General features: G+C 39.8%; 1 long non-coding RNA gene across 1 annotated transcript; it reads left to right on the forward strand.

The window, feature by feature from the left end:
* The first annotated feature begins 2,201 nt into the window (after positions 1 to 2,201).
* LOC103875822 lies at positions 2,202 to 9,122 on the forward strand. The gene is made up of 3 exons (XR_004176106.1): positions 2,202 to 2,644; positions 6,330 to 6,439; positions 9,065 to 9,122. It is a non-coding gene; the product is annotated as an uncharacterized LOC103875822 (long non-coding RNA).
* The last annotated feature ends 426 nt before the right edge of the window (positions 9,123 to 9,548 follow it).

The following is a 9,548-nucleotide window of genomic DNA, read 5'->3' on the forward strand; positions in this document are numbered from 1 at the left end:
ACCCAGGTATCAAGCCTAGGAGCCAATAGTTATCTTTTCTGCTCCTCTCCCTCCTCCCACCCTCCCACCTCACCTCAAGTAGACTCTAGGTATGTTGTTTCCTTCTTTGTGTTCATAGATTCTTTCCTTTTTCTTTTTTTTTTTTTTTTTTTTTTGAGATGGAATCTTGCTCTGTCACCCAGGCTGGAGTGCAGTGGTATGATCTCAGCTCACTGTAACCTCTGCCTCCCAGGCTCAAGTGATTCACCTGCCTCAGCCTCCCAAGTGGCTGGGATCACAGGCATGTACCACCACATCTGGCACATTTCTGTATTTTTAATAGAGACGGGGTTTTGCCATGTTGGCCAGGCTGGTCTTGAACTCCTGACCTCAGGTGATCCACCTGCCTTGGCATCCCAAAGTGCTGGGATTACAGGCATGAGCTATTGCGCCAGGCCAAGTTCTTATCATTTGGCTCCCATGTAGTGTGTTAAGCACAGTGCCTGGCTCTCCAAACACAAATAGTTCCTGATTCTTGTGGCTGGGCATGGTGGCTCACACCTATAATCAAAGCACTTTGGGAGGCCAAGGCAAGAGGACCAGTTGAGGCCAGGAGTTCGTGACCAGCCTGGGCAACATAGTAAGACCTCATCTGTACAAAAAAAAAAAAAAAAAAAGAAAAAAAATTAGGCAGAACGATTGCTTGACCCCAGGAGGCAGAGTGCCACTGCACTCCAGCCTTGGTGACAGAGTGAGACCCTGTCAAAAAAAAAAAGAAATAAAAAAACCAAACCAAAACAAAAAACAAAACAAGGCTAGGGCGGTGGCTCATGCCTATCATCCAGCATTTTGGGAGGCCAAGGCGGGCAGATCATTTGAGGTCAGGAGTTCGAGACCAACCTGGCCAACATGGTCTCTACTAAAAATACAAAAATTAGCCAGGCATGGTGGCACATGCCTGTAGTCCCAGCTACTCAGGAGGCTGAGGCATGAGAATCGCTTGAAACCGGGAGATGGAAGTTGCAGTGAGCCAAGGTCATACCAGTGCAGTCTAGCCTGAATGACAGAAGGAGACTTTGTCTCAAAAATAAATAAATCAATAAATATTTAGAAAGATGAGAAAAAATTAAAAAACAAAACACAGAAGGAGAAATAATAGTCAACATGTGCCATGTCGTCAGGAAAAAAAAAAAAAAGTTTCTGATTGTTGTTGAGTTCTTTGAGCCTCAGCACCTCCCAGGATGTGTTTAAAGCATTGAATTTACTATGTCATTTTTGTAAAATGTTTGGTTATGAAATGTCTTTGACACTTGCTATGAATGAGTAAGATGGGGTAGTTACCAGTCTGGCATCAAGTCATTTGAACCTCTCTCTGAGACAACCAGTTAGTGGGGTTTTCCCAGCACTATTTCCCTATTTTTGAGACCAGTTACCAGCCCTAGTTATGAAGGAGAAAGTTATTTTGGTGTTGGACTTGCTTGGCTCCAGACCCACTGAATGCTATTTGTTTGAAATGAAAACAGAAAGTTTAAACAAATGTAGGACTTATTAACTTACAAACATTCATGTTGATCTGTTGCTTTTACTATTAAAATAGCCTTCTATCCATTTCAGCTGAGGTGCTGATCCCTTGGTGACTGCTCCCCTGGCTTTCATGTCACTTCTGAGTGCTCTTTTATTACAGGAAGTGAAGTAAATCAGTGGGGAGGCTGATTAGAATCCCCGTTAGAGGCAAGTGGATAAAAATGAGATTAGGGAATGTGAGTGCATCTCTAAATCACTGCACTTGACCAAACAAATGACTTTTAAGTGTGCCTTCTCTTCAAGCCAGAGCAGCATGTAGTGATACAGGAAAAAAAGAGATTCAAACTCAGAGAGATAAGCAATAGGCACCGGCTTTTCATATGCATGCACACGTGTACACACACATGTAAGTGCAAGAGTGATTTTCTTTAGTTGAAGCGCTATTTTGCCTCTGTAAAACTTCTCCAGATGTCTTAAGTCTGCTTTGCAATAACACTAATTCCTATTTATGGTGTACTTTCTAAAGGCCAGGCACTGGGCTGGGAACGTTACATATGTAATTTCATTTAATCTTCACAACAAGTCAGTGACATGCATATTGTTGCCCTTTTATAGATGACGAAACCAAAGCTACTTCATTCAATCTTTTTAACAATTCTGTGTGGTAGATTTGTGTCCCTATTTTAGAGATGAGGAAAGTGTGGCTCATAATTATTAAGAGCTTGCAATAGCTACCATTTATTGCATACTAATTGTGTGCCAGGCACTGTGTCATGTCTTTTAAACGTAGCACATAATCTTTTGTAATTCTTACAACCTACTAGGATAAATCTTATCCTCTTCACTTTACAAATAAGTAAATGAGGGCAGAACAAGCCAGAAAACTTGCCCAGTATCATTCAACTAAGACAAGACAGAGCCAGGATTTGAATTAAGAACTGGTGATTTCAAAGCCTGAGCAACCTATGCCAGACACTATACTTACTTCATTGCTTTTCTAATTTTGCATTTATTTTTTCTTTATTTATAGGAATCTAAATGGTATAATGAAAGAATATCCAGCTCTAGAAGACACTGATTCAAAACCTATTTAGAGGGGATCCTGCTGTCCAAATATGGGACAATTTGAACATCAAAATAAGTAATGATAGTAGTAAATTACAACCTATTTGGTAAACAGGAATTCATGAAGCCACACTGATATGAATGAATGGGTGGATGAACGAATGAGTGAATAAAGCTGAAGAGAAAGCTCTTCCTTAAAGTAGAAACCACGTCAAAAAAAATAACAGAAAGAATGATTAAATTAGAAAGCTACCATTTGGCAACCACTAAGTTATAATCAATTGTGGCAGAAAACATCCATGAATGCAAAACTAGTTGGTGAATGAAAACTGAAGAATTAGATTTTGTATAACCTTAAAGTATCTCCCTACAAAATATTTATTAATAACAAGGGGGAAAGTAACTTTACAGTAGAGAGGCCAGAAAGACACCCCAATCTTAATTAAGAGGTAAAAGTTAACACCACCAGCAAGAGGAAAAAAAATCACATGCCTGTCAGTAAGATACATTGAAAACACAGCATTCATGATATCTTGTCAAAAAATGTGTACCAGGGTCTCATCATGAGAAAACATCAGAAAAGTTCAAATCGAGAGACATTCTACGAAATGACAGATGTATAATCTTCAAAAATGTCAAAGTCATTAAAAGATTGAGGATCTGTTTCAGTATAAAGGATGTGGAGACCCAGTTGAGTGCAACTTGTGTCTCTAAGATAAAAGTTTGAATGAGTTCTCTGAGCAAATATATATATATATATATAGTTCTTTGTACCATTCTTGCAACTTCTTGTTAAATTTAGAACTTATAAAATTTTTAAAATTTTTTTCTTTTTCTTTTTCTTTTTTTGTGAATCCAACCACTTTCTTTGTGACCTTTGGCAAGTCATTGAACTTCTTTGAGTTTGTTTTGTTTTGTGAGAATAGGAAAATAATTCAGTAGTTTTGTTGAAATGATGAAAATGAGACGGTATGTATAAAAACACTTAGCATTTATTAGATGATTAATAAATACTAGTTTCCTTTTTCTTTTCAACCTGCTTATCTAATACTCTGAACTTGATCTGTGGGTGTCAGGAGGAATAGCATGACATGTTTTATTTCACAAAGTGAACAAGTGTCAGTGTTAGAAACATTCCAGAAATTTCACGCTCAGGGCTTTATCTTGGGTGAACTTTTAATCTGCTTAGGAATTATTTCATAGGGCAGTGTTTTCCAAAATCAGGGTCCATAGATGTATTCTTGGAGGTCCAGAGAGCTCTTTGGAGTTATCTTTGTGTGTTTTCATTTAAACTATAATAAAATTAATATACTCTTATTAGCATGATCAGATTTAATCGAGTGATTTCACTGTCCATATGTGTAAAGTTTCTGAAATGTTCAGCGCCCACATTTACAATTGCCTAAAAACCAAATAGTTCTACTTTTATTATCATGGGTGAATGAGAAAAAGTAGTAGACTCTATAAGTAATTGTGCATTTGCACCAAGTGAAGGCCACTGCTAACAAATACGGAATCTTTACATGACTACAAAAAAGATATGCCTTACCTCTGCCTTTCAAACAAACTATCTTGCTATAAACAATAAACATAATAAAGTAGTAAGTTATATGTTGCTTAAAGGTGATACGTGTTATGAAAAGAGAGAAGGCAGAATAGTTAAGGAGAATAAGGAGTACTAGATCAGGATTGGGGAGAGGCATCAGATTGCAATATTAAATATATTGGCCAGAGTTGGTCCCATTAGGAAGGCAACATTTGAGCAAAGACTATTAGCAGGCGAGAGAGATATCTGGGGCAAATATCTGAGAGCAGCAGATACCTAGAGGACAAGCACTTGAGAAAGAGAAAGCTATGTCACTAAAGCAAGAGTATGGCTGATGTGTTCAAGGAACAGCAAGGAGTCCAGAATGGCTGGAGCAGAGTAAGTGAAGAAGAGAAAGCAGGAGATGGTTATCAGAGAAATAAAGTGTAGAAAAATGCTAGGCATTGAAAGGATTTGAGCTTTTAGTTTAGGTGGAATGAGGTTTTGAGCAGAAGAATAACTGGATGTGAATTACATTCCAAAAGGATCACTCTGAGTAGATTATAGGTGGGCAAAGTAAGAGCAAGGAGACCTATTTGGAGGCTATCTTAGTGGTCCAGATGAGAGATAACCATGGAGTAGACAAAGCTCGTAATTAGTGAGGATGCTAAGAAGTGGTAATATGCTGATTCAATTCTGAAAGTAGAACCAATCACATTTGTCTAGAAATTGAATAAAGAGAAAGAGAAGATTCAATGATGACTCCAAGGATGTTGGCCTAAATGATTGGAAGATGGATTTTCCACTTTAACTGAGAGAATGCTGTAGGTAGAGCAGTTTTGGAAGGGACACACTTGAGTTTGAGACATCTGTTAGACATTCAAGAGGACTGTGCATCTGGAGCTCAGGAGAGCTGGCCGGAGATGGAACCGTGGGTGTCCTCACTATTTACAGCTATGAGAGTAGTCAATGGAGAGGAATGCAAAGGAATGAGCCCTGGGACTCTTCAGTGGTGAGTGCTTATGGAGAGAAGAAGGAGCCACAAAGGAAATTGAGAGGGAAGCTCCAATGAGGCAGGCAGAAAACCATGAGTGAAGTGTCTTGGAATCCAGATGAAGAGTGGCATTATAAGTCCAACTCTCCACTGGCATAGTTTAAATGTGTCCCTTCCAGTGGGATTAGGTGCCCTTATAAAGAGGCCTGACAGAGGGAGTTCATTCCTTCTTGCACTTCCACCTTCTGCCGTGTGAGGACACAGCACTCTTCCCCTCCAGATAATGCAGCCCTCGCCAGATACCAGATGCCAGTGCCTTGATTTTGGCTTCCCAGCCTCCAGAAGTGTAAGAAATAAATTTCTAGGATTTATAAATCACCCAGTCTCTATAAATCACCTAGGTATTTTGTTACAGCAGCACAAATGGGCTAAGACATTCATTAACCTGTAAGAAGGCTATACATCAATGCCACTTGTCATTCAGCTTCACAGCGCCCTCCCATTGTGGATGAAGGTACTTTCCCACCCCACACTGGGCTTGGGCATGTGGCTTGCGTTGGAAGATGGGAATGAAACAGAGGCTTGAAGTGGACTTGCCTAGTTTCTTTTATCTCTTGCATTCCTGGCATTTTCCTTGAAAAGGATGTGTCCTGGATAGCCAATGATTGAGGGAGAATGAAAGACTCATGGGGCACACCTGAACCCAACATATAGTCTAAACCTATCTATCTGCCCTCCTCTAACCAGCAGACCTGTGAGCATAAGAAAGCAATGCTTATATTTACAAGCCACTGAGTTTGAGCTGATTGCTATAACAATAATAAGCTTGCTGGCTTATTATTATAAGTCACTGAGCTCCTCATGCAACATCATTTCAGTAATAGCTAACTGTCCCCACTTACACAAGTCCCCAGAAACACTTATACCACCCTAAGAAAAGGAGAGTCTCCCTACCTTGATCAGAACTGACTTCATTTGATTTAAATAGATGTACCATTTCTTGCACCTGCATGATATGTGGCAAAAATTTGTTCCTGCTGATGTATACGTGTGTGTGTGTGTGTGTGTGTGTGTGTGAGTGTGTGAGTGAATATTTCTCAGTCCATGCTCATGGTCATGCTTTAGAACCACTAGATTAGATGACCTCTAAGGTTTCTCCCAAATGTAAAATTTCACGATTCTGTATCATCCAGCTCATGCCATTTGTTCACTGCTTCACCTATATCTCCTCCATTCTGGCAGTTTCTGTTTCAAGATAAGTAGAGAGCATTGTCTGCTCCCCCTGCTTTAGTGTCATTATTTCTGAGATCCTTTGCAACCAGAAAATGCAAGAGGCCTCCACCCACCCAAAGGTTTGTATCACAGCCTTAAGATAAGAGGGCAAGGGATGAGTACACAGATGGAGTTCATGTGGTGTGGGTAACCCCACGGTATGGGGAGGAGCAGTAGGAACAGTTGTTCCTGGAGGATACCAACCTTGATCCTAGCCTTCCAAATCAAATTGCTGCTTGCAACAGATTAAGTCAGCTCCTGGAAATAGGGCAAATAAATTTGCCATTTGAATATAGAGTATACAACAAAGGAAGAAATGTAACTACGTGGAATATTGCAAAGTCTCATCATCATGGATATCCCACTGACATCTTGGAAATTCCTAGATAGGGCCTGTCCTTAAATACAGGTGGATATTGGGAGAATAATTGCTGTGTGCTCTCTCTGTCTGTCTCTGTCTCTGTCTCTCTCTCTCTCTCTCTCTCTCACTGTTTCTCACACACACGTGCACGCACACACACACAGACACACACACAAGCTTCCCATAACTTCTGGGTAGCATACAAAGTTAATAGAATATAAATTCCATCTTTTAAGGAACTCCTGAGTCCTTTTAAGAAAAAATTTAGGGAGAGTCTCTCTCTGTCTCCCAGGCTGGAGTGCAGTGATATGATCATAGCTCACTGCAACCTCGAACTCCTTGATTCAAGCGATCCTCCAATCTCAGCCTCTTAAGTAGCTGGTAGTAAAGGTGTGCACAACCATACCTGGCTAATTTTTAAAAAAATTTTGTAGAGAAACTCATCCCTGAGCACTTTTAGAATTACAATTCATAAGGTGTCAACACAGAAAGCAGACTTGCATTCACATTAGCCATGAAAAAACTCTTTCTATCTAAAGAGCTTAAAGTTTACTGGATTAAAAAGGAATTTCTTTATCTATAGAGATTATAGAATTGCTTCTTTTGTGATTTCCTTCTCTGTCTCTCCTGGAAGGCTGATCTACTCCTACTTTACTCTTACTGATCCAAATCATCCTACTCCAAAGAAGCTGAATTGAGGTTTAGACAGACCACAGACTCTGTTTTATTGTCTCACTACTATAAAAGAGTGATAAAGATCCCATAAGCACTGCTCACTTTTCTAGAACATATTGAGACTCTGGTCTCTTTCACTGGTAACCTTTAATTCTGGTTCAGGTGGTGAGAATGTATGTGTGTGCGCATGCAAATGCATATGTTAGAAATGAGAATACATTTTAAAGCACAAAACAAACTTTTCAAAAGTATACCCGATAATAAGTCACTCTGGAAAGCCATATGCTTATTGCAATTTTGAGGCATTCATTCATCAGCAAGGTTTTGAAGGCTGGCTACACTGAGTGGAATATGGTCATTTAACAATGTAATCTTTGTAAGGTTCATCAATCTCATTTAAATAAATATATCAGTTAAACAGATCAATTTCAGTTAAATAAAATTATGGTACATACAGACGATGGAAAGTATTTCCAACTCTGAAGCTCTTAAAAAGAATTATTTAGCCCGCCTCCAAGATATGCTGTTAAGTGAAAAAAGACAGACACAACAATGTGTTTCGTGAGCTACCATTTATGTAAGGAGAAAAAGGATATATATGTATATGCTTATATTATAAAAGCCCAAAACGTTTCTGAAAGACTACACAGGAAACTATACTGCGGTTGCCTGTGGGAGGGTGGCCCCAAACAAGGCATGAAACCAGAGAAATGTATTTGCGACTGTGTATTTGAATTTGTTGTACATGTATATATTTTGCCTATTCAACAACAAAAAACTCCAAATAATAAAAAAGAAGTCACCTTTAGTCCCATCTTTAGTAGTTATGTGTTAGAGCACTCTACTAACATGAGGCTGGGCTTTGGGATCCGACAGGTGAAGATTTGGACCCAGGATGGGCTCGGTGGCTCACGCCTGTAATCCTAGCACTTTGGGAGGTAAGAGGGGAGGATCGCTTGAGCTCAGGAGTTTAAGACCAGCCTGGGCAACAGAGTGGGACATCCATCTCTATTTCTATTTTTAAAAATGAAATAAAATAAATAAAAATAAATAAATAAAAGATTTGAATCCACATGTTAACTGGGAGACTTCCTGGAGGTGCCTTACCTTCTCTGACTACCCATTTACTTCTTTGTAAAATGAGGAAAATGATAACCACCTAAAAGGATTGCCTCCAGGATTAAGAAAAATAATTGAAAGGAAAGACCCAGTAGGCACTCAGAAAACTTTAGTACTGTTTCCTCCCTGCATGTAGGAAGGGTCCTGGTTTGGTTATGTGATGTCCTTAGTAATTTTTTTTTTTGGAGGCGGAATTTCACTCTTGTTGCCCAGACTGGAGTGCAGTGGCGCCATCTCGGCTCACTGCAACCTCTGCCCCCTAGGTTCAAGCGATTCTCCTGTCTCAGCCTCTTAGACAGTAGCTGGGATTACAGGCGCATGCCACCGTGCCTGGCTAATTTTTTGTATTTTTAGTAAAGATGGTATTTCTTCATATTGGTCAGCCTGGCCTCGAACTCCTGACCTCAGGTGATTCGCCCACCTTGGCCTCTCAAAGTGCTGGGCGCCCAGCCTGTCTTTTGTAATTTTTAAAGAGTTAATTGACTGTAGCCTGTTTACATTCAAAGTTGATAAGCAAATCTTTGATAAGAAGTGCCTCCTTGTACTACAGGGACAGATCCTGGGAGCCGACCTCGGTGCCTCAAAACCAAGATCCCGGCTGAGGCATTGCCTTGGAAGGAAGGTGGGTGTGAAGAAAAAAAGGAAAGAAAGGAAAAAGCAAATTTTTCTCTTTGTCTCAGTGCATGAAATTTCACCATTAAAGTTCTCTCTTTTATATCTTGGTGGCTAGTAAATCCCTAGCAGCCCTAATATAGATGATATTTAAACCTCATCTGCTAACACTTTGCAGGGAATTAGTTTAAGCAATTAAAATCTTCCCTTTCCTCAAACACCGCCACCCATAAAACAGAGAACCATGAAAGGGAAGGCCAACCAGCCTCTAGTGTAGTCCAAACTGTAACCTGATGAGATTTTAGAAGTCACTCCTTCCTGAAGACCCTTTACTGCCATCTGCTGGAAAACTTTGGTATTAACACATAGATTGCCCTGTGACTACAAGACAATGGACCCTCTGGGATTGTGCAACAAACAGA

Source organism: Papio anubis, chromosome 9 (genome assembly GCF_008728515.1).
Source record: "Papio anubis isolate 15944 chromosome 9, Panubis1.0, whole genome shotgun sequence".
Taxonomy (NCBI): domain Eukaryota; kingdom Metazoa; phylum Chordata; class Mammalia; order Primates; family Cercopithecidae; genus Papio; species Papio anubis.